The sequence below is a fragment of the Herpailurus yagouaroundi genome, unplaced genomic scaffold, assembly GCF_014898765.1.
Source record: "Herpailurus yagouaroundi ecotype Mexico unplaced genomic scaffold, PumYag 159, whole genome shotgun sequence".
NCBI classification, from domain to species: domain Eukaryota; kingdom Metazoa; phylum Chordata; class Mammalia; order Carnivora; family Felidae; genus Herpailurus; species Herpailurus yagouaroundi.
In genome coordinates, this window is record NW_024412400.1 from 46,100,309 (window position 1) to 46,125,732 (window position 25,424).

The following is a 25,424-nucleotide window of genomic DNA, read 5'->3' on the forward strand; positions in this document are numbered from 1 at the left end:
GGTTCTAGTTCTGGGTTTACAGTAAACAGCTGTGAGACCTCTAGTAAGTCACCTGACCTTTCTGGAATTGCCCTGAAACCCCTATAAAATCCCTTTTGGGACTGTAATTTGTGTGAGCTTCTATGTTTTCCTCAAACATAGAATTCCATTAAAAATTTAACATCGTTGGAATGTTTGCCTCATAAGTCCCTGTATTTCTCTGTGACAATTCCATTCAATCTGAAAGTTTTGATTAGGAGTGAAGAATTAAATTGGGTTTGAGTGACGGGCATGCGATTATGACTTAATACCTTAACTTTTCAGACCTTCAGATTCCATACATTTTTATAAAGATTAACTGAGATCGGGGTGCTTGGGTGGCTCAGTTGGTTAAGCGTCCAACTGTGGCTTGGGTCATGATCTATCTCACGGTTTGTGTGTTCGAGCCCTGCGTCAGGCTCTGGGCTAACAACTCAGAGCCTAGAGCGTGCTTCGGATTCTGTGTCTCCCCCTCTCTCTATCTCTCCCATCCTCATACTCTGTCTCTTGTCTCTCAATAATAAATAAACATTAAAATTAAAAAAAAAAAAAGATTAGCTGAGATCATATGTGCATATAACATTAAATGCTAGAAAACGTTTCCCCCGGTTCTCCTTCAAGTAGTCCTGTGTTTTTTGGCTTCTCTGAAGTATTGATAAAAGCAGAAATCCTGGAAACTGATTTTGAAAAGTGTGCTGGTCAAGTCCAATGCATTTATGTTTTAAATGGTTTGCTACAGGGGAAGTCACACTGTTGCTCATGAAACCACGTGAGACTTTCTCTTTACTGATGTTGATAGACTGTGCAGCTGCAGAGACCCCAAGTAACCTCATCCCCTTAAAAGTGCAAAGCAGATTTCTGGCTGGTGTAAGCACTTACAGTTGCTGAGTCAGCAGGGAAAGAGCACTTTGCAGGCAGAAGCGTATTGGAGAGTTTGGCAGCAAATGTTTCTTTATCTGTTACTTTGCCTTTTTCTGTTCCCTAGTATCTCGCGAACTTTGGGGGCTAGATTTGGTAGTAGATGGGAAAAACATTTCCCATATTGTTAGTGAACGCTCTCTCCACCAGGATCCTCTCTTTGTGAATTTAGGCACCCTATCCATGCCTTGTGTCAAATCACTACATGGTGGGCACCAAAAAGGTTTTTTTTTTGTTTGTTTTGTTTTGTTTTTTTTTGTTGTTAACAGAGCATGGACAATGACTCGGGCTCTTAAGAGTCTTTCCTATTTTGGTGTCAGTGTTACAGGATTTTAAAGTAAGGCAAGAATGTGAAACTCCACTTTGTTTTTAATTATTAAAAATTACTCAAAAGAATGACTGAAGCAGTTTTCTGAACTTCGTAATGATAACCCTTGGATTCAGTAAGCCTTTTTTTTTTTTTCTTTTTTTGAATCAAGCTTCTGGTGGAAACATTTCATGGAGTTTACCTGACAAACACTTCTTTTTAAAAATTTTTTTTTTCAACATTTATTTATTTTTGAGACAGAGAGAGACAGAGCATGAATGGGGGAGGGTCAGAGAGAGGGAGACACAGAATCCGAAACAGGCTCCAGACTCTAAGCTGTAAGCACAGAGCCCGACGCGGGGCTCGAACTCACGGACTGTGAGATCATGACCTGAGCCGAAGTCGGCCGCTTAACCGACTGAGCCACCCAGGCGCCCCATGACAAACACTTCTTAATTTGTACATTTCTCTGTTCCCAAGTTACATGGTTTTCTTTCTCTTGGCTTCAAATATACTTTACTGAGTAACAAGAATTCCAATATGGCTTACCCATACTAGAAGAGGAGCTAATATGGGTGAGCCACACGCAACAGCGGGAGAGAAAGCAGAAAGCCATTAAGAAGGACCCAGAAAAGAGACTTGGGGAAAGTACTTCTATATCACATTTCTGATAAAGGATTTGTATTCAGAGTGTGCAAAGAACTTTTACAACTTCTTAATAAGAAAACCAGTGAGAAAATAAATGATCTAAAGATTTGTGTAGACGTTTTCACCAAGAGCACACGAAAAAGTGTTCAACATCATTAGTCATTGGGGATATTTAAATAAAAACCTACAATGAGATGTTATTTCCTATCTCCCAGAGTGGCTGTAAATAAAAATGAGAAAATGAAGTGTTGCTAAGGACGTGGAAAAACAGAAACACTTCTGCATTGCTGGTGGGAAGTTAAAATGATGTGCCCACTTTGAAAACAGTCTGATAGTTTCTTATAAAGGTAAAACTAAATTTATCATTCAGCCCAACAATTCCACGCATATATATCTACCCAAGAGAAATGAAAACGTGCCTATGCAGATGCCTGTGGAAATATTTTGGTAGCATTGTTTCTAGTAGCTAAAAGTCAAATCAACCTAAATATCAATTGATGAATGATGGATAAACAAAATGTGGTATAGTCCTGCAGTGCAATATTACTTCACAACAAAAAGGAATGAAATGCAGCTATAATATTGACAAACCTCAAAAACATTTTGCCAGGCAGAGAAGCTAGATGTGAAAGACTACATCACATTTAGATGAAATGTCCAGAAAAAACAAATCTATAGAAGTGGAAAGATTAGTGTTTGCCTCAACGCTGGGGGTGGGAGTTGAGAATAACTGTGAGGATATGAGGGGTTTTATTGGGGGGAGGGGTGATAAAACTGGATTGTGGTGATGGTTTGCAAAACTCTAAATTTACTAAAAAGTATTGAATCATATGCTCAAAATTGATACAAATTATGGCATATAAATATCATCTCAAGTTAAAAAGGACAAAAGAGCACACAGAAAGGAAAAGTCCTACAAATAGGCTAGCAACTGACCAACACTACAGATGAGTTTTCAAGACCAAGAGAAACACATAACAGGTACATTCCCTATCTTCTGTTAAAGCAGGTGGTGAAATGCAAAGTACATTTAGCAAGAGTTGCATCTCTTGGAGTGTGTGAGGGGGGGGCTGCTTAGCAATATATATGATTCATTCATGAATTTCCTCTTTTGGAATTGAGTCCCAGGGGCATCTGGATAGCTCAGTCAGTTAGGTGTCCAACTCTTGGTTTCAGCTCAGGTCCTGATCTCACTGTTTGTCGGTTTGAGCCCCGCATCAGATCAGGCTCTGTGCTGCCAATGAGGAGCTTGCCTGGGATTGATAATTCTCTCTCTCTCCCTCTCTCTCTCTCTCTCTCTCTCTCTCTCTCTCTCTCTCTCCCTCTCCCTCTCCCTCTCCCTCTTTTCTCTCCCTCTCCCTTCCCACCTGTTGTCTCTCTCTTTCTCTGTCTCCCTCTCCTGTGGTCTCTCTCTCTCTAAAAATGAATAAACAAACTTAAAAAGTACTATAAAAAATAAAATCTTTAGAATTGGATCCCAAATCCAGAGACCTTGGATATGGGTGATGATTTAGACTTCTGGGGAATCCATGCTTCCATTCTCTTAATTATTATTGAAATTACATAGAAGAGTTGGGTTTTAATTAGTTTCTGATAAGATATTTGTGTTTTCTGGAATCTAATTTGTTTTTCAGTTATGGGAAATGAGATACTTTATTCTCCTGTACTGGCCTCTGAGAGTCTGCTCTCTCCTTCTCCATCTCCTTTATTACCATCTCTAAATAACGTGCTTTCCCGAATTTAGGCCATGGCTCCTCATTCTTTTATTTCCTTTTCTTCAGGAGTGCTCATGTCTATTCGGATGCTCAGCTATAACCTCTCTTCCCTGATCCCTCTTTTCCTTTCCCTAAACTTCAGTCCTTCTTGCACAATGGAATGTGCTATATGTGGATGTTCCTCATAGTCGACAACTCTGAACTTGAACTGTTTTCCCTTTCGTCCATGGAAACCACTTTTCCTTTTATCCCTATTTCTGAATATTTGCTTCATCTCTTGGTCAAAGGAGTGCTTTACCCCTTACCTGGCCAGCCCCTTACTTGATCTTCCTGTTTGTCTTAATACATCTTTCCTTTGCTGTGAAGGAAAGCTGTTACAACCCCTACTCCCGAAGGCCCCTTCTAGAACAAGGCCCTCATAGTTTCATGTGTGGGTCGATGTACTGACCTCCTGTCTGGTCTCTGCTTCTTTCCTCTCAGGTTTCTCCTGCTTCTTGTTGGCAGATTTTTTTTCTAAATAACCCAAGTAGCCATGCTTTTCTTTTGCTCTCTAAACTCGAGTTATTAAATGGTATGGAAATTCTTGCATTAGAGTTCCTAATCAGATAGAAGGCGTTATTTTTGTTTTGAAGATCGTAGAGGATGGAAGTTAAAAGAAGCTGGATTTTGATAATTAAGAGTTGCCAATAAGCTTTGGGGATAAATTTCCCATAATGAATCTTTTGAATTATGGGTACAATAATGTTATCTGCTCTATAGCATCATCAAGAGGTTAACTTAGAATATACATTTTAAATAAGTGCTTTATAAATGTTTTTATTTGTGTTAAATGTTAGTTTTTATTTGTGTTATTTTTAGTAGTCCTTCCCTAAATGCAATTCAAAGATCATTTTCATTTGATTGGAAACTGTCAACCTTAACCAACCGTGGGGCGCCTGGGTGGCTCAGTAGGTTAAGCGTCTGAATCTTCATTTTGGCTCATATCGTGATCTCATGACTCCTGAGTTTGAGCCCCGCATTGGGCTCTGTGCTGACAGTGCACAGAACCTGCTTAGCATTCTCTCCCTCCTTCTCTCTGCAGGCCCCCCGCCCCCCAACTCATGCATGTGTGCACTCTCTCTCTCAAAAATAATTAACGTAAAAAACAAACACCCATTGCCCTTACTCCTAGCCAAGCACGGTGGCAGTGTGGTGGAGTATGGGGTTTCAACTTCTGTTACCTTCCAACTTTCTGCCCCTCCATTTCCTCATGAAAAACACGAATATGAGGATATGTCCACGAAGGGATGACCGCCAGGTTAAAATGAGAATATTTATGACCGCCTGGCACCATTGCACAGGGTAGGAGCCGTCTTGCTGGTTCCTGTTGTGTAGCATAGGGACACAATAGAATTTATCTGGTGATTGATAGGTTGGACACAAAGTGAACCATGTTCTTGTCACCTTGTTGATGCTGATAGTGTTATGTGGTTTGTGGTCCCAGCCCTTTGACTGATCTCTTTGCTCAGCGAGCTTGCCCTTTAAGTTGTGTCTGAGCCTCATCTGACTGCTGTGTGCACATAGACTGCAGGGCTGCGGTGCGTCCCTGGCATGTCCCGGCGCCTGCAGGGTGTTGCAATGAGGGCTGCTTCAGCGGTAGTGATGGGTTCCAGGATCTTGTTCACGGGCGGGAATCCTGTTGTGCCACCTCCTGCTCCCCCAGCTGAGAGCTGATGAAACCACTCAAGAATGTGATGTCTGATGTAGGCCCAAGCTTCACAGCCATTCCTGAGGTTAGATGGTATCGATGCTTAGAGGCCTGGTTTTTGTTGTTGTTGTGTTTCTTTTTTTTTTTTTTCTTTTTTTAACCATCCATTGATATCCTCCTTTGACTGAGGAGGTGGTGGAATGAGGGTGGTGGAAAAAGACTACTGTGTTCTCAGTGTCTCCTTTATTTTAGACCTTGGACCAGTTGCTTGATGTCTCGTACAATCCTCAGAGCAGTCCCATGACCTAGGTGCTTCATTCCCTTTCCTCCCCCCAGGTGGGATGATCTGAGGTTCAGACTCGTTAATTAACCTGCCCTGACTCACATGGCGAGTAATGGGTAGAGTCAGGATTCATCCCAGATCTGATAGAAGCTGAAGCTGGAGTTCTATTATACTGGCCCAGAATAAAAATGAAGAACGATTCTGGAACCTCATTTTGGAGGACAGGAAATGGGGGGGGGGGCACAGGGCAGAGGGGGTGTTTGTTTTCTCCTGTCCAGCTGGTGAAGGAACTGCTAATCTTCTGGAGATCTAGTTTTGTTTGGCCTGAACAATGTTGAAAACACCAGGAAATTGCATATAAGAACTCAGGTTTGGATCCTACTTTCAAGAATGAGATATGCAAACACTGAGCACAAGTAATCCAGCAGCATCAGCTGCCTCTTCCCGATGGGCAGTGTGCACGCCAGTTTGCCAGCTCTCAGCATTTTCTGTTGGCATCCTGGGTGTCCTCACTTGGGAGTGTTAACTCTCTGATCCTATAGATATTTGGTTTTATAACCTTTGGTTTGTCATTTAATCTTACGTGACTACATTTGATTGACATGGATCAAGAAGTGTTCTATTTAGGTTTATAAATGTATTTTTCTTCTTCCTCTGCTCCTTGCCTATGGACTCCTAATTTTTCTTGCTTTGAGGACCATTGCAGAGTATTCTTTCCAAATGATTTTCCTGGTACCTCTTAGCGATTCAGAAAAATAGTGTCAGGAGATCTTACTTAGTTCACACTTCAGAATTATTAATGGTCACAATTGAGCTTTTCTCTGTGTTCAGCCCTGTGCTGGGGTCTTTAAGCAAAAACCCTGCTGGTTATTATTAAACTGTTTTTCTTGGAGGGAGAACTGAGATTCTGGGTCCCAAAGAAGGAAAGGTTATAAATGGTGGTGTAGAGGCTTGAACCCAGGCGTGTTAGATGTCTAACTCTCTCCTGTTTCCCTGAAAGGGTAATGGGGGGACCAGGGGAAGGATTAGCATCCAGGACTGGTGAACTGCTACCTTAGGCACATAGCCTTGTAGTTAGAATTCACTGTGTTAGGGGCGCCTGGGTGGCGCAGTCGGTTAAGCGTCCAACTTCAGCCAGGTCACGATCTCGCGGTCCGTGAGTTCGAGCCCCGCGTCAGGCTCTGGGCTGATGGCTCAGAGCCTGGAGCCTGTTTCCGATTCTGTGTCTCCGTCTCTCTCTGCCCCTCCCCCGTTCATGCTCTGTCTCTCTCTGTCCCAAAAATAAATAAACGTTGGAAAAAAAAAAAAAAGAATTCACTGTGTTAGACCTCCGCCTGGTTGGTGAGCCCCTTGTGCCCCGCTTGGGGGAACCCCTGCCTCAGCAGAAAGAGCCAGCAGGTGTGCCTGCTGGGACCCAGCAACGTCCTCTCTGGCTGCACAGGGTCTCGTTACTGTCCTTCTGATCAAGATAGGAAAAATGAATGCCAGTGAAGTGCTTGCTCCCTGAATGCGGTTATTCATCACTTGTTGGAGTGATTATTTGGTGGCAGTGGTTCTTATTTGTCTTCCACTTTCTTGTTTGAATTTTAGAGGCTCACATCCAAAACTGTTAGAATTTCAGATCTGAGGGTTTTGTTTTGTTCTGTTTTGTCTTTTCAGCAGCGGGTTGGTCATTCTCTTACAGAAAAGCCATAATAAATTAGTAACTCATATGGGTATACTGTTGTGGTATCCTTACATTTCAATGGTAAAGATGTAACATTCACAAAAAACATCTAATGCGAAGTTTCTGGTGAAAGATAATAGTCTCTTATTTTGGAACCGTCTGTAACCCAAGAATACCTTAAATTTAAGCTGGAAGGAGGGTGGGAGGGAGGGTTTTCCAATGCTGGTAACAACAGCTTTGCTGGAGGCCTTGGGAAAGAAACAGGTTGCCTCACTGGATACAGTTTACTTTTTTTTTTTTTTTTTTGTATTGAAATTAGGTCACTGTAGTCATAGGTCGCTTCGTTAATGCATGCTTCGAGTCACATCCGAAAGGTGTTGGAGTGCCAAGCACAGTCCATCAGGTTGTTCGGGTGCTACTCTGAAGTTCTCTTTCCAGACTTGCACTTGACATTTATAGCCTACAATTATGTGTCTTTTGGTTCACATTGAGATTTAGCAGATTAGTTATCAGGTGACTTCTGACCACTTGTTGGTAACTATTTCTTTGAGAGTGGTGTAAAGTGGATTGTGAACTCCATGAAGGCAACGCTTGGGTCTAATGCTTCTTTAGAACCTTCCCTAAACCTGTTTATTCCCTTATACAGGAGAGGAACCTTACCAGGGAGATTCAACAAGTTGCCCAACATCACACACACTGAGAGGCGAAGCCAGGAAAGGAGCTTTAGTTTTTGTGACCCCAGAGCCTCTCTACTATGCTACTTGACTTGATGAATGGAACCTCAGAAGTAACCTGGCTAGTGTCTTATACCTCATTTCATAGGCAGGTATTAAGTTTTTGACTCTGTTTAAGTCTGTGACCCTAGACAAAACATTTTAGCTCTCGAACTTGTACATTTCTGAAATGGGAAAAATAATACATGCCTGGACTAGTTCCCAAAGGTGCTGTGAGAAGTTGTGAGATAATATATACAAAGTCAATTTTATGTTGTAAGTACTACAGTATTACAAAGGTGTAACTCATGGCAAATAGTACGTTTTTTTTCTGTTCAGTAATAAAATTTGTCATTAATCATATAGTTAGATTTTAGAGTTGACTGAATTGACATGTATAGTTTTATTTTCTCTTTAGGCAAAGTCTGATTGATATATAGCTCAATTCTGGATGATTGAAACAGAGGAGGCTAGTCAGAGAGGTTAGGGGTTCTAGTTTCAATAACCAGAGTAATGGTTTTAAATGACTATGTGGAACCAAATACATTTCAGGTAACTTCTGGTTCCTTAAAACAAATATCTCAGAATTTAAGGTCCCAGGTAGAGTGTTCAGTTGCTGGATTCACATCCTGAAGAAGGGAGGAGTGCTTTGCACAGGCTCAGGGAGTGGCTGTTCCTGACTTCACAAGGGTCATTCCATGGCGGAGGCACTATACTTCAGAGGTAACGTGATTCTTCATGCTGTGATGGTGGGGGTCTTCTCACCATTCCAGGAAGGTCGTCATCACAGTTTTCTAGCTGTGGGTAAAGGGGAGGTGTTCTCAACAGAACACCTACCTGTAGAATGGGTGTCAGCTCAGCTACCTTAAATCTTCAGATCACAGTTTAGTCAAACCGTTACGTTGTTTAATAGAATAAGACTGATTCCTAAGAGGCAAGTCCTCCTTCACTTTTATCCCTTACCTTCATTTATAATGAAAACATTCTAATGAGGTCTTTAATACTAGTGGATATTTCACATTTTTATCAGCATCAGACCCTCCCTGTTACTTACTTTGTCCTCTTATAAAAACAAGAGATAAATTTCCCCACCCATATATATGTAATAAAAGGATCTGGCGTCTTATATAATTGATTTCATGTATGTGTGTGTGAACACATACCCATATATATGCGTGCGCCCGCGCGCACACACACATGTATAGTATTTTCTTTAAAGTGATTCTTAAAATCAACGTCACTGGCATTAATTACCTGATTTTTATTTATTTATTTATTTATTTATTTATTTATTTATTTATTTATTTTTTCAACGTTTTTAATTTATTTTTGGGACAGAGAGAGACGGAGCATGAACGGGGGAGGGGCAGAGAGAGAGGGAGACACAGAATCCGAAACAGGCTCCAGGCTCCCAGCCATCAGCCCAGAGCCTGACGCGGGGCTCGAACTCACGGACCGCGAGATCGTGACCTGGCTGAAGTCGGGCGCTTAACCGACTGCGCCACCCAGGCGCCCCATTACCTGATTTTTAAAACAATGCTTCTCAAACTAGTGGGAATATTTGAATCAAAATAATTTTGGATAGATGTATACAGATGGTAAGTTGCTCAACTAGGAGAAATAAGTAACTGTTTGCATTATCATAATATTTCTCATATGTGTTTTCTCTTTTTCCCCCATCATATTTCCTTGATTAATGTCCTCTACCATTACAGCCCTCTCTTCTAGCTTCCTGTCTTGTACAGAATACAGCTGAAGCCCCTCTGTAGGTACCCTCGTGACCTGATCTTGTCTACCTACCCACTTTGCAGCTGCACCAGACTGCCTGTCTACCTGGCCCTTTTGTTCTGGAAATCCCGCTTCTCCCTTGCCCAGCTATGTAAGGGCAAGCTCCTTACACAGCTTTCAAGTCTCACTCCTCTGCGACCTCTTCTAAAAGCCTTCCGTGCTTCCCCCTATACTGTGTCAGTGCTCCTCAGTCCCTCTTGTCTGCCTTGTTGTCCAGAATTCCAACTATTGCATTTTCCTCGTTTGCCTGACTGCTTGAGAGTCTCTCAATCCTTCTATCTCCAGAATCCATCAGAGTACCTGAAGATACAGGGTCAGGCTCAAAAAACATTTGCCTTCATGTTAGGCTCTCTTGGAATGTGGCTGCCCCCTGTGACCTAAACTGATCTTAGCAGAGATCTACCATTGTTTCCTTAATGAGTATCTTATTTTGCCATCTGAAGTAGAAGAGTACAACATAGGAAGGGCTGAGAGAATAGGAACTGGCAGTTGATCTCATGTAAGACATGGACAAAGGCCAGGAGAAGGGTCATCATACACTGGTCCTCTGATGTTTCCGAACACCTCCCTCTGAAGTAGGGGGACCAAAGTGGAGGGTTGCCAATTCAAATAAAGCCCCATAGGTAATATCCCCCCAAAGGAAAGTGAGCCAGGTATCAGAAGAAATCATCAACAGTACTAGGATGCTAGTAAGATCCAGCTAACAGCCAAAGCGTCAGGGTAGATAAACAGCAGGGCTGAGGACTGTATGTCCTGGGGGGATGTTGCCCTAGTCTCAGGCTCTGGATTGTTGCCACACAGGTGTATGGGTCAGCTGCTATCAGATTATCTGATTTATAAGAAAAATGGGTTTTCTATAAAATTGCATGAATTTTAAGTTACAGATTAATTTTGTTAACACATTGGGTAGGCCCAATAAAGCTTGTCTGTGGGTTACAATTTGTGACACTGGCTGCACCAAGCCTTTCCTTAGCGTTTCTGTTCATTCACTGTGGGACTAGAGCCTTGTTACCTGATGCTTGCTCCAAAGCTCTACCTGAGTTTTACCAATTTCCCCTTCATAATTTCCTTTTGGAAATTGATGAGTTTGTAAGACAAGCTTTGAGACAATGTGTAGGATTTCAGACATTAATGGCATTGTATTTAATTTGGGATGACTACTTCAGAAGCTCTGAAGTTTCTTCTTACTGCTAATGATGGTGTATTAGATTGAACCGCATGGAAATAATATTTTGTACATGTGAAAATGGCATTTTCATATGCCTACCTACCAGTTGAGAAATTTTTGATAGGATGTATTATTGCAGCATGAAATTGGAAAGAATGTTTTAGGGGGAAGGGAATATTGGTGTTGAATAAATACAATGGAAATATCCATTAAACAATGACCGTAATATGCAGATGCATTAATACAGTAGTTACCTTTTTGATGGCATCCACTGTTTTTTATTCCTTCATTTTGCTACATATGATATAGGTACTACATTAGACACTTTGACACGTGCAATACTTCATCTTGTTTAAAGTTTTCATTATCCAGATCATTACAACGCTTGGTGGAAACAACCACAAAATAATTGTGATTATTTAAGTATTATATCTTACTGTGGGTAACCACATTGTACCCATGTTATGAAGGATTGTCTTCTTTGTAAATGCATCTAGTAAACAATTAGTTTTGTAGTTTTTTCAATTTTCTCTTAAAACCAATTCATCTACATTGTTTTGAAAAGCGCAATGATGATTTGTTTTCAGTTTTGTTTATAAGCTTTGAGTCTGGTAGGTTGGAAGAGGAGGAGGTGTGGCCAGGGAGGCCATCCATCCCAAAAGAGTGTGGCAGACCCTGTGGTGCCTGTAGCCTAGGGGCAGCTCATGTCCATGTGTCATTTTCTTACCTCTCCTCTGTCAGCTCTCTGCCTGAAGCCATGTAGCTGAGTGCTAACAGCCCAGTATTTTCTCTTAGCATTTTCCTTGCTTCAACTAGATCATAAGCATCTGTAGTGCAGGAACCTTAGATTATTTTATTTCAGCTGTCCTTTATTATACTGACTTCTGCTTTGGAAGCAACCAGAATCTTGGTTTATTTAGTACTCTCCATGGCCTTGAAAATCAGAGTTTTGCTCTACTGTCTGTCCACTGGAGAGTTACTCTGGTGGCTGAAGGCCAGTAGTATCTCTGACCTGAGAGCATGTTCAGTCTATTGGCTAACCCCTCCTCTGGTAGTGGAAAAGTCTATGTTTCTATCTTGTTAGGCACAGCAACAGCATTAAGAAGCATAAGGGTTTGGCAAATACTGGCTAATCCTATTGTGCATGTAGGACAGTTGTGAATTATTTAGATACACTTTAATTTATTAAAAAGACATTGGATTCAAGTTGCAGATCTGCCATTTACTTGGGCAGGTTACCTAACCTCGATGCTTCCCTTTTCTCTCCTGGAAAATATTCATCATTGGATTGACTTGAGGATTGAATGAGGTATTACCACAGTATTACCTCATCGGATCCTTAGAGATCTTTTTATTGGAGCTTGGCATATAGTAAGAACTCACTATTTTGATGCTACCTGAGTGTTAGTAAGAATAGTCTTCCCCCACCCCCACACCATTTTTCAAATAAATTGAGGCTTAGCGAGGTTCCCTCAGTAGACCTGTGAGTAAAAGAGCCCAGGTTAACACACGTGGTAAGTGATGGAGCCTGGATTTGAACACAAGTCACTCTGAGTGTTGTGCTCATAACTATTCTGTTGTTGCTGCCTCCCCACGAACTGGGGGTTCATGTGCTGATTATTATATGATGTCTCCTTTGGAAAGAGTAGAAAGTAAAGTAGCTCCATCTTGACTGTAATCTATCACGTACCCAAGATAGCCATTTATCTCCTGCAGTCCAGTAGCACAGTAAATAAATCACAAAGCTATATAATTTTGCTTATAAACTATGCAAAAAAAGGGGGGGAGGTCACTATGGCAAATAGTGCATTTACCCAGAGATTGCAAAGTAGTGACTAAGAGCATGGTTGACGGCAGAAAAACATGGTTCAGGATGAGAGCTCTGCTACTTGTGTATCTTTTAAACTTCAGTTTCCTCAGCTGTAAAATGGTGGTAATAACAGTATTTACAGCTGTCTCCATTTGTTTTTTGAATATGGGTGAAATATGCAGTGCTCTTGGGCATATATTAAGCTATCAATGTATTTATGATGGTTGTTTTAGTATTAAGGCTAGAAGGGCAGTTTGTGTCATGACTTTTATCTAATACATTATAAAAAGTCACTTAGGAGTTAGCTTCTGTTTCTAAAATGATAGAAATTATTATTAGAAATTGCCTTATAAGACAAATTAAGGAGTCACTGATATGAATGGCTTAATGTGAAGTCTTATACTATGTGAAACTTAATCAGTACTCTTCTTCAAGCGCCTTTTAGTGTAAATGTTTTCATCTTTGGCTAATATGAATGTTAATAAAAGATAAAAATATGCTAATTAGGTGCAAGGTAGAGAACAAACATTCTATTCTGCCCATTTTTGCCACATATGGAGGAAGAATATTTAAAAGTGTCGCCAGGCCAGAAAGGAGCTTAGACTTAACCATTGGCCTGATGGAGAACATGTGAGTCTTGTTTCTTATTCACTTTGATACTCTCCAAGTGGTTCATCTCATCTACTTTTTAGCCACAAGGTCATGGTTGCCTTGGCTCTCCCTCTCTGCTTTTGATGGTCACAGCTATAAGAACTGCAAGTGGCCCTTGTGTTTGTATTACTGCAAAGCTTTCTACCTGAGGAAGCAAGGAGCTAACTGTTCTCATCTCCATCTTGCAGAAGGAGAATCTGGAGCCTAAAGACGTTGGGATTTGATTAACATCATGTAGTTGGCTGGGACAGAAATGGAGAGAGGATCAGTCCTCCTTATCTTGTTGGGCTCCACCCAGTGCCCCCTCCAACATTCCTTTATTAGATCCAAGCCTTGGTTCTTGATAATGAATCCTAGTACCTCGGCATATCACCTGGATTGTGGGAATGTAGAGATGCTGGGGGCCTCTAATGACCATCTAATCTGATTCCCTCATTTTATTGTGAGGGATGGGAGTGAGCTTCCAGGGAAGTAAGAGGCTTGCCCAACTTACTGATAACTTTTGGCACAGTCTGCATCCTAGCCCTGGTTATTTTGCTGTGAGTCCTTGACTTTCTGCCCTGAACCAAACTTCTGTCCCCATGCCCGTGGAGAACCTCTGTCCTCAAGACTGTGGGTTGCTCCCAGGTGATTTTCCTTAGATTTCACCTCACTTCTGTTCTCACCAGGACAGGCTTTGAGGGAGTTGTATGAGTTTTCCTGTTTGGGGGCATACAAAGAACCAATGACTGTTCTTGTGTCCTCTATGTTAAATTTCTGTGGAATTTTCTGAGTACAGGCTAAGCATGAAATACTTTTTGTTCTTGAAGGAAGTGAACCCCTAAGATAGCAAGGAAGGGAGAAAAGCATGCAGACTCCAAAGAGGGCGTGAACACCAGTAGCTTGAATAAAAACATTAATTTTCAGTTAGTGTTTATTCACCTACCCCCTTCCTTGAATGCAGGAATCCCTCTCAGCATGCTGTCTCTGGCTAGGAAATTTCCCCTAAGCCTCTTCATGAAAGTTATGATTTTGTACCTACATCCTTAAATACAGTATTCAGGAATCTATTCTTCCAGCCCCTCTGCCTTCACCCACATATATCAAAAGACTTTTCAAGTAGGTGTGGCAAATGATAGTCTTAGCAAAGGATTTTGCTGAAGGACTAAGAGAATCTCCTCGATTGCTAATTTCAAGAAGGAAAGACTTTTGTTAACCCCAAGCTGGCAGAGATAATAATGATATAAAATATGAGCAATGTCTGGCTCTCCCTGTCCCATATAGTTTTGGTAATAGAGAAGCAAAGTTTTGCCGTGTATTTTGCTAGGAAGTTGGCATCTCTAGTTAGGATTTTGAAAGAAAGCTGTTGTTGAAAATGTTAATACGCCTAACGCGAAAGCAGATTCAATTTGGAATACAATATAAAATTCTCTAGCAGCTAAATGTTGTTAACCACGAAAAGTCCCTCTACTTTAGGCTCACCTATCTTTTAAAGTCTTTATTATAACACTGACATGTTCAAATCCCCATGCTTGCTTTTTGTTTTCCTCAGTGAAGCAAAAACTTCCCCAACAGTCTGAACGTGAAGCCGAACTAAGCTGTCTCGAGCCTTTTGTCAGTAGCCGGGCAGTTTCCTCAGTGCCTTCGTGACATGTTTTAACATGATCTCTTAATGGAATAGGAATGAGGATCGCCCTGTTCTTTGTGGGACAATGAGAAGATTGAGATTCTTTTATCAGAATGAGGCAATCTGGGCAGAAAAATCATCTTTCTCATTTTGGTCTCTCTGTTTAAAAAAATGTAAATGAAGGATTATGAAACAAATGTACATTTTAGGACGTAGGAAACAATGAGAAGAGACTGTGGATTTTACTCAACCTAATAAAGTAAATGTGATAAAAGATTTCACTGAAACAGAAGTGATTTCCAAATCCTCATTTCCCCTTTTGAAGTCACGATACACAGTTTACATTTTCCGCCCGCCTGAGTTGGAAACCGCGAAGCCCCATGAAGCATGTATGGCCCCTGTTTTGGATTGTGGTGCCTCCCGCAGAGTCGTTACATTATCTCATTCAGTTCATATTCTAATTTCTACTTTCTCTTCAGACCTCAGATTTAAGCAGAAGGATAATTACAGTCTTAATCAGTGCTGTGTCCTATCAACCACAGCTTTTAAGAAAATCAAAAAAAAGTTTTTTTGATTTACCTTTCATTGCGGTGTCTGGGTGTCCATTCACCTGATACGTTGTCTTCGAGTTGGAACAAGCTTCTCAACTCTAATTAAGAATAAGCCTTGAAACTATGGTTAACAGAGAGGTGGGTTTTCTGGTACAGCATGAAAAATAAGCATTTTTCTCCCTGTCAGAGAAGGTGGGTTCTCCCCTACCCTCCTTGAGAGTGTCCTCTGAGGCACCCTTTCAGATTGTCCTGCTTGGAACAACTGGAGCAACTTGCTCTCTCGTTAAAGTAAGTGACTCACATCTGAGAGTAGGTGAGATCTGTTGACTGCGGAAGAGCATTTCCTGAACCTGCAGGAATCAGAAGGTGATTCACCTGAAGGGAACACAGAGGGCTGGAGCTCAGCATGCCAGAGGACTGTTGAAGGAGAGGGGGATGGAGTCTAAGGTTGGGGTTGGCCTCTACTAAATTAGTCCCAGTGCTTAGGTTCTTTCTTTTTTCTTTTTCTTTGTTTTATTTTATTTTGCAGGGATGGAGGGGCTTTCTATTGCTAATTAGAAAATATGCATTTATAACCTTCCTGCCAATTAAAGCTTAGATTAAAAGGAATCAGAATGTATTTTATGAAGGACAAATCCTTTAAGATATTATTTAGCTTATTATTTAAAAACTAAACTTGAACTGTGTTTCTACTAGTGATTGATAACATTGGAAACCTGTTGTTTTAGTCAATAATTTGATGATCTCTGTGGACCTATTTTTATATATACACAAATGTCAGTATTCAAAATATTTTAAAGTTATTTTGGGGGTGAGTTCTCACCTAATCCTTTGAATTCCATTTTTAAAGAGAAAACAACTTTGTTCTTTGTAAAAGTTTTCCCACAGTGATAAATTTATATATTCAAATCACCTTTTCTTATTTGTAATTAATTTTAGAACTTTCAGATAAAAATCTACAAAAGATTGCAAGGTTTTGCAGCAAACAAATAAGTAAATAAATGAAATTTCACCAGATGGAATTAAAACCTGTTACTATCATGGGTGAAGATAAATGAAAATATTAAATGTGCAATCTTTTTGAAGTCATACGTCAATAATAGATATTATTTAGTGTTTACTTACACCTTAAGGAAATTATTTATATATATATATTATTTTAAATTTTATTTTAAAATATATATATTTATGTACTAATTTCTGTACTAACTTTATGTACTAATTTATTTTTAAGTTTTATTATTTTAAACTATATATCTACATCTATATCTATATCTATATGTCTGTGTATATATATATATATATATATAAATATATATATATGTATGTATATGTGCATGTTCTAATTGGTTTTCTTTCTGTGTTAGTACAGAAAAACAAAAATGTGTTTATTTTAAATACTAATAGTTGAGGGCGCCTGGGTGGCTCAGTTAAGCGGCAGACTTTGGCTCAGGTCATGATCTCAAGGTTTTTGAGTTGGAGCCCCACAGTTTGTGAGTTCAAGCCCTGCAAAATCGGGCTCTGTGTTGACAGCTCAGAGCCTGGAGTCTGCTAAAGATTCTGTGTCTCCCTCTGTCTGCCCCTCCCCTGCTCACGCTCTGTCTCTGTCTCTCAAATAAATAAATAATACTAGTAGTTGAATTGTCAAAAATTCAGAATTCTGTTTCTTCTATTGCCTGTTCCTAAACAAACAAAAACAGACAACTACAATTTAAATGGTTTTCTATTCCATCCTCTTTAGGGTGGATTAAGTTATAGATGAGTAGACCGCCCTAGGGAAAGTCTGTGAACAAAAATTAGGCAACCTAATAGTGGCTCAATCTTAAAAGAATTTGCCAGATTTAGAAATAGTCCTGCATTAGGTTTGACTCTGCTTTATGCCAGTTTATACTTCTCCGTGGATTTTTGCTTTTTTACATTTAAAGCAAGTTTACTGCATCCTGAGGAGAAAGGTTACACTTGGAGATCTTTTAGTTGGAGAGATTTGCCCTTCTTGGGTTGAGTTCATTGCCATTTGTTGCTGTGAGACTTAAGTAATCAATGATATGAAATCAATCCAACTATAAAAATAACCAGCTGCCAAGTCTTAACAGCATCAATTCAAAGAGAGTGTATCCCTTGTAGCCTCCTTAAAAATGTGTTGAGCAAAGGCCTTCTTTGCACATTCTGGGGATTATCGTCCCAACTTTCCAGTCATGTGTGTGCAATCATATTAGGGACTTTATCTGGACCAATACTTCCTAAGTGTCTGTTAAAGGCCTAAAGGCAGTTCTGTTATCTACCTTAAGTTTTAATACATTTTTACCCGGGTTGACTTTGTCCTATTAGGGCCAACTAACAACATTAACTTTTTATGTTAAAGAAAAATCTTTTTCCTGTAAGGACCTCAGGTTTTCCCTGTAACAATGAGACACCTTGACTTTGCACATGGGATTTTTATAAAAAGCTCACAGAGGAGGAAGGGAGCTGGGGTCCCCGTTGTCCACTTGCAGTAGGCGACCCTTTCTCTTCTGGAGCTGGGCTGGGGCCGAATGGCATAGGCTTTCCCCTCCCTTAGTAACATAACAGTCAGATGGTACTATTTAGAAGCTCTGGCCAGTGATACAGACTAAGTCTAGTAATGAAGAAGTTAGCATGAGGCAGCCTTTACGTATGTGTCCTGAAGCGTATCATGCCAATCTCAAGTTGGGACTCGTTCACGCTGGTCTTACTTAACATTCAGAGAGGGAAATAGTACACGTTTAGTCACGAAAAAAGTGTAATAGCTTTGATGAAAAGAGCAGCTAAAAAACAGCCCATAACTTTATTACTGTTCAAATCACCGAGAGGTTAACCTGCATAATTTTTTTTCTGCTGATTTTTATAGCAAGTCTCTTATTTCATAAAAGCCACAGGAGACTTTATAACCATAATTATCTTGCTGCTTCATTGGAAGATCCTATTAAATGTAGGGAAGCTCTTTTAATAACATTGTTTTAGCCTTTACAAACCCCAAATTTATTTTGAATATGGGACGACATCCTGGGATGTGTTTGTGTTTCTTGACCACCACAATGTTTAAAAAAATGTGGGTTTTTTTTTTTTTTTTTTTCTTTTTTTTTTTTTTTACTAAAGATGGTTGTTTTTTTTTTTTTTATGTTTTTAAATCATATTAGAATTTGGTATGCCTGTATCTATTTATTTATTTATTTATTTATAGAGGGAGAGCAAGCAGGGGAGGGGCAGAGAGAGGGTGAGAGAGAGTCCCAAGCAGGTTTGCACTGTCAGTGCAGAGCCCAGCCTGGGACTCCATCTCAGGAACTGTGAGATCACGACCTGAGATGAAATGAGGACTCAGTTGCTTAACCCACTAAGCCATCCAGGCATCCCATTTTCTAATATGATTTTTAAAGATGCTAAACCTACAGACAATTTGAAATAATGGTTCAAATAGATTTCATCTCAAGTCACATATTGTTAACCTGTTTCACATTCCCCCCCCCACCCCCAATATGTTCGGTGGACCTGTTTGAAATTATAGTTAGCGTGATGAATGCTTTGCCCTTAACTGCTTCAGCATGTATTTCCTAAAAACAAAGATATTCTCCTGCCCAATCACAGTGCTATTATCAGTTGAGATTAATGTTGAAGCAAAATATTTTAAAATATACTGGCTGCATTAAAATTTTGCAATTTCCCTTTTAATTTTAATACCCTTTTAATTTTTTTGATGTGGCTTGCAATCGCTGGTCACACCTTGCATTTGGTTTTAGGATCTTTGTTTATTTACTTATGACCTTGTTTTTTAAGTTTATTTATCTATTTTGACAGAGAGTGAGAGAGAGCGCGAGTGAGAGCGAGTGAGCTGGGGAGGGACAGAGAGAGAGAGGAGGAGAGACCAAGAATCCCAAGAAGGCTCTGAACTGTCAGCAAAGAGCCCAGTGTGGATCCATGAGGGGCTCGGACTCATGAACCATGAAATCATGACCTGATGAAATCTGACCGAAACCAAGGGTGAGATGCTTAACTGACTGAGACACCCAGGCACCCCTACTTTGTTTTATTTTTGGAAAACTAAAAAAAAATTACTTTAGAGAGAGCACACATGAGCCTGGGAAAGGTGGAGAGGGGGATAGAGAGAGAGAGAGGCTTAAGTAGGCTCTAACCTCAGTGTGGAGCCTGACAGAGAGGGGAGTAGGGGGAGGAGGAGTGCTCTATCCCATGACCCTGGTATCATGACCTGACCTGAAATCCAGATACAGATGCTCAAGCTACTGAGCCACCCAGGTGCCTGGGTTTTACTGTCTTTTAGATTTTTAATCTTTAGAACAGTCTCTCTGCTCTTTTGCTTTTTAATAAAGTCCACTTGGACTTTGAAAATTGGTTTGTTCTGTATTTGCTAGACTCCATTCTGTGAGATATGTAGTAGGGGCTGCTTTCACATGTTTTTGAGGTAGTTTGGAAGTATTAGCCTAAAATCTATATTGGAGTTTGGAATTTTGAATTTATATAGGAATATCTAGAATCTTGTTTTGGACATAGATCTGGTTCATGGATCATGAACCACAATTGGTCGATCCATACGCTGTTTTTTGGGAGGGACACAGGATGACTTATTCAACTTTTTTGGTTTCATTGTTCTATAAAAAGAGGATTCTGGTTTAGTTAACAGAATTTTAGATGAGAATTCCCATAACCTTACTGATTTTTCAAAATACAGTCTAAAGAGACAGAAGCATGCAAGGAAAGAATGTGTTTCTAGAATCTTAGAATGAATGAAAATTAGGTAACATTATTGATAAGTTTTTCTAAATCCTAGAAAGAATCCTTTACCCTCTTCCTACTTACCACCTTTTTAGTGGGAGACATTGGGAAATGTATTACCAAGGCTTATCTTGGCCTTCTAGTTATTTCTCCCTTCCATATGATTTTTTTCTTTCCATGTAAAGGGCCTGCTAGTCTTTTATAATACACTAACTCATTACAGAACAAAAAGAGGCAGAGATTTAATGGAAACATGGCTCAAATTGCTCTGTCTTGCCCATATCTTTTCCATGGAGACAGAACATACAACAAGGATTGTAGTAAAATCTTCAGCAGATCTTACTGTTCGATCTCTCTGTACACAAAAGTCACTCTAATTGTGGCTCACATCCAGTAGTTGAGATTTTTTGCGGAGTATAATTATTACAAACCCTTTAATGTTCCCTTGCCGAGATTGTCATCTTTAGGTCCCTATGCTTGAATTACTGTGTTTAATCTGTCATTTGAAATGATTTGTATCTATCAAGTCTGCTTTAAATAAAGCACTTAATCTTTTTCTGGTATGAGAACTTCATGTGTAATGGTTGATTAGAGGGAAGAGATGGTTTGGAGATTGAGTGTGGAGATATGCCTGCATATGACTCCTGACCTCTTATTGATACTCTCCTGTGTGCTGTGCTACTTAGTTTTGGAAATTTTGCTTGAGGCAGTGTTGGGTCATAACCAGAGGCTAGTAACTATAGGGTCATACAGACTGGAATGTGGATTTCTGCCCCTCCAGTTCATACCTTTTTTACTTGGGACAAACAATTAACATAGCTGAATCTGTTTCTTCTTCTGGAAAATAAGGTTCGGGATGGCTACCGTGTAATATAGTAAAGATTAAATGAGATCATATACAGGATAATTCCTACATTATTTATGCCTTGGTTGGTATTAGTAAACAGTAGCTCCTTTTTTCCTGTCTCCGTCCTCTGTTTCTCCCTCCAGGAGGCCAAGTGAGTAAGTGAATGAATGGGAGTGTCTGAATGTAAATTCGGAATGATCAAAAATTGAAAACATTCCTCAGCTAAGAAGTCAGAGTAGGTCCATAATGTTTTAGTTGCCCCTAGAAAGCTCCTGGTTTTCCTTTAATGATGAGCTGATCATTACTTGAAACACTCTTTATATTCTTTCTTGACCGTTTTGTCTTCTGAAAAGGAGGAAATTAGAATAGCATATTGTAGCCTGTCTGACACTGTGGGAAAGTGTAAAAGCTGAGACCAGTATTTGCTGGAGGGGAAAAGAGCTGGTCTCAGGAGGCTTACCATGTTTGGGTTAATGCTTCATTTACTTGCAGCTTAGGCATTTTTGGTTGCAGGAAATTTTAGTTACAGAGTTCAATCGAGTAAGAAGGATAAAAAGTGTTGAGTGTTATATGTCTATATGATGTAAATTTTAATGCACAAAGCCAGTATTTTTAAAAAGCTGTAGAAATATTCAGATATGCATTAGCTAAAATTGTTCATGATGAATGCCACTAAGTATAATCAGATATAAGCATGTAGTGTTTACACTGATTTTTAAAATAAAGATACACATTTTAATTACTGTACCCCAAGATGTTACATTTTTGAATTTGGGTTTTATTACAGAAGTGGCAAAAATTCACATTTTTGTCACAGGATTTTTTTTTTTTTAACTAGTTTACCTCCTTACTTTAAGTGTTAAATTCCATTTCCTTTCTCTTCTCTATTCTTTTTTTCTCTTTTATAGCCGTTCCCTGCGTTCTCAACTCCCATTCCTATCACTTGGTGTCTTTCTCCCCCCCCCCCCCCCCCCATCTTCTGTGCTTTTCTCTACACATACTTTATACTGGAGTGGGTGGGGTTGCTAGGAATCAGAAACCCAGGTAATGTTAATGTCTGAAATAGGGTACCCATTTTCTGTCTGAAGCTGGATGCTCTTGGTTGCCTGGTTATACCCAGCATGTGTTTGCCCTTCTGCTATGTTTGCTGTTTCACATGGAACACAGTCAGTCTGCACTGCAGAGGAAGGGGCCACTCTACTGTTCTTATAAATCCTTGGAGAAAGCTGAGCTAGAGTAACAGCTGTTGTTTTTTCCTCCTTGGAACTCTTGCAAACTGACTTGCCCTTTATGGCAAGATGAGTGTTGCTCCCTCACTGCCCATTACAAATTTGGCTCTACCCCACCTCCTTCTCAGTGTTAATCACTGACCTCATACATACAGATTCATCATGTTTGGTCTTTCCAGAGCGTTTGATGTTGTTGACTATTACTTCCTCCTTGAATCTCTCTTGTTCCTTGATTTCCAGTATACCGGATCCCTTGTTGCTCCTTTTAATTCACCCTCCACCTCACACCCTCTAAACTCCCCATTCTGGCATGTCTTCTGTCTGTTCTGTATATAACACTTGTGTAGCATGGCCCCCGGGGTGCTCAACTCATTCTTGCCATCACTGTCTCAAAAAGATATCCCCTGGCCTTCTAATCTAGCCATGTTTTCAGAGCTGTGGATCCATATCTTGCCCCCACTGGCTAAATTTATTGACCCTGATCTCTGACACGTTAAATTCATCATACCCAGAGTCTGCTTCTTGTATTTCCTTTAGAATCCAACACCTCACTCACCTAACTATCTTCAGAGCAATGAATCTCAATTGGAAGGGGGTAGGGTGGGGATTATGGGTCCCATTGAAAATACATACTGCTATTGGGGCGCCTGGGTGGTGCAGTCGGTTAAGCGTCCGACTTCAGCCAGGTCACGATCTCACGGTCCGTGAGTTCGAGCCCCGCGTCAGTCTCTGGGCTGATGGCTCAGAGCCTGGAGCCTGTTTCTGATTCTGTGTCTCCCTCTCTCTCTGCCCCTCCCCCATTCATGCTCTGTCTCTCTCTGTCCCAAGAAATAAATAAATTAAAACAAACAAAAAAAAAAGAAAATACATACTGCTATTAATGAGTACATTTTAGATATAATCCCCCTACTCTCAGATGGTCTTGGACTCAAAACCTCTCTCTGAAAATGTCTCTAAGGTCCATGTCAGTTTTCCCCCCTCAGTTCTTGCCTGCATAGATAGAAGCCTTTTTTTTAATTGATCTGTCCTCAATTAAAGGACAGATTGCTCTTCCTTCAATCTGTAATCATCCTACCAGTACTGGTAAATTGATTTTCCTAAAGCACCAGCAAAGAGCGTGTAGTTCTTCTCTTCCGAAACCTTCCGTGTCTTGTAAAGAAGTCCACATAGTACAGCACGACACCAGAGCGCTCTTCTGTAGGATCCTGTGCTCCATCCCTAGGCTCATCTTCTACGTTCACCTGCTGCAGCCTCTGGCCCCCATGGCCCCTTGTGCTCCGACCATAGCACTGTCCCCACCCCTAGCTGAGCCTTCCTCCAAACTGCTTGGGGTGTAGAGATGTTCCTTTTTGAATGCTATTTTCTCCTCCCAGATCCTGGTCACGGTGTCATCTCATCCAAGCCCTTCCTCAGTTTCACCATTTGGAATTAGCTACCTTTTCCTCTCCATTTTTACAGTGAATTAATCATGTCTCTCATATGGCTTCCACATCCGGCTTCATTGTGGGTTGTGTGCCTGACTGTTGTGTGCTTCCAGAAAGGTAAAGGACCCTGCACTGAAGTATGCAATGAAGGAATGACGGACCCAGTGAATCAGTGAACCCACTCTTTGGGATTTTACTTCTCTCAAAAATTCTCAAGTGCCACAGGTGCTAGTGGGACTGAACCACTCAAACCCCTAAAGTTGCGGAAGCATTTGTGTTGAGACCTCCCCCGTCCTCTTCAGGAGCCACCTCGTTACCATCCTCACCCCTAGGGTGTGATATTTAGCTTGTCCTGATGGTGTAGCAGAGCCATGGAGGCGTTGTGCCTGAGTCGCCTGCCTGGATCTTGGCCACAGTTCTGCCTCTGCTTGCTGGCAGGTCATGCGCACCATGGGCAAGGTGTCTTCTTGCTTTGTGTCTCAAATTTTTTTTATCTCATTCTCAACAGAAAACCCTATGGTATCTACCTCATAGGGTTTAAGTGGGAAAGTGATAATCCTTACAAAGCACATAGCATAGCACCTGGCACATAGCAAGCATTGAGTAATGACTGCAGACTGTCTGTGTAAGGTCCTGGGAAGTTCTTGATCACTTCTAGGTCAGGGCTAATTACCTGGCAGTATCTGGGCTAGTTATGGCCCACACATGAATGTATTGTTTTTGCGGGGTCAAGGAGTGTGGAGGTGGCTGCGGAAGTTTTGAAAAGAGCAGGAAATGTAGGAGACTGGGTTTGTCATTTCTCTTGAGAACATTAGACTATCTGAGATGGTAAATATAGTGGGTAAGAATATAGGCTCAGAAGCAAGAGTGAATTACAGTCCTAGTCCTGTTCTGTATAAGCTGTGTGACCCCCATGCGAGTTGCTTAACTTCTCTGTTTCTCAACTTCTCTATTTTTAAAACGAAGATAACTATCGCACTTTATAGACCTGCTGGGATTATTAAATGGGACAGTCTAATGATACCTCTTGCTTCGTACATAATAAATAGTACTGTGTGCTGCTTTTGTTGCCACTGATGTCCATACTTCTGCTCTTGCTACACTGGGCCGGCAACACTGGGCTTCCAGTCCCTCCTGTGACAACAGTTGCCACTGAGTAGTAGAGGCCCCCATAAGTTGGGCACAACTTTTTAGGTAGCCACAACCTCCCCCATTACCTGTAGCCTTATATCTGCTCTCTTAATGACAATTTTGTCGATGTCTTGCTGACAGATGCCACTCCTGTGCGCTGTGTCCAAGAGAGCTGTGCTGTGAATCAGTCTTTAAGGCAACATGAACCTCAAGGAACATTTAGCACCATAGTTATTAATGTGTGCTCCAGACCAATAGTATCAGTATCCACCGGAAACTTATTCTCAGGCCTCACCCGAGACCTACTGAATCAGAAACTCTGGGGGTGCGCCTAGCAATCTGTGTGTTAAGAATCCCTCTGGCTGGTTCTGATACCCGCTGCAGTTTAAGAACTACAGATGTAACACGAGTCGTATGTCCATATTACTGACATCCAGTAAAAGTAGTTACATTTAACTTTTTTTTTTTAAATTTTTTTTTTCAACGTTTATTTATTTTTGGGACAGAGAGAGACAGAGCAT

General features: G+C 40.6%; 1 protein-coding gene across 7 annotated transcripts in view; it reads left to right on the forward strand.

Annotated features, from left to right (window-relative positions):
* The window catches only part of MED12L (mediator complex subunit 12L), a 341,839-nt gene that overhangs the window by 210,599 nt on the left and 105,816 nt on the right, over positions 1 to 25,424 (forward strand). The gene's annotated exons all lie outside the window — the stretch shown is intronic.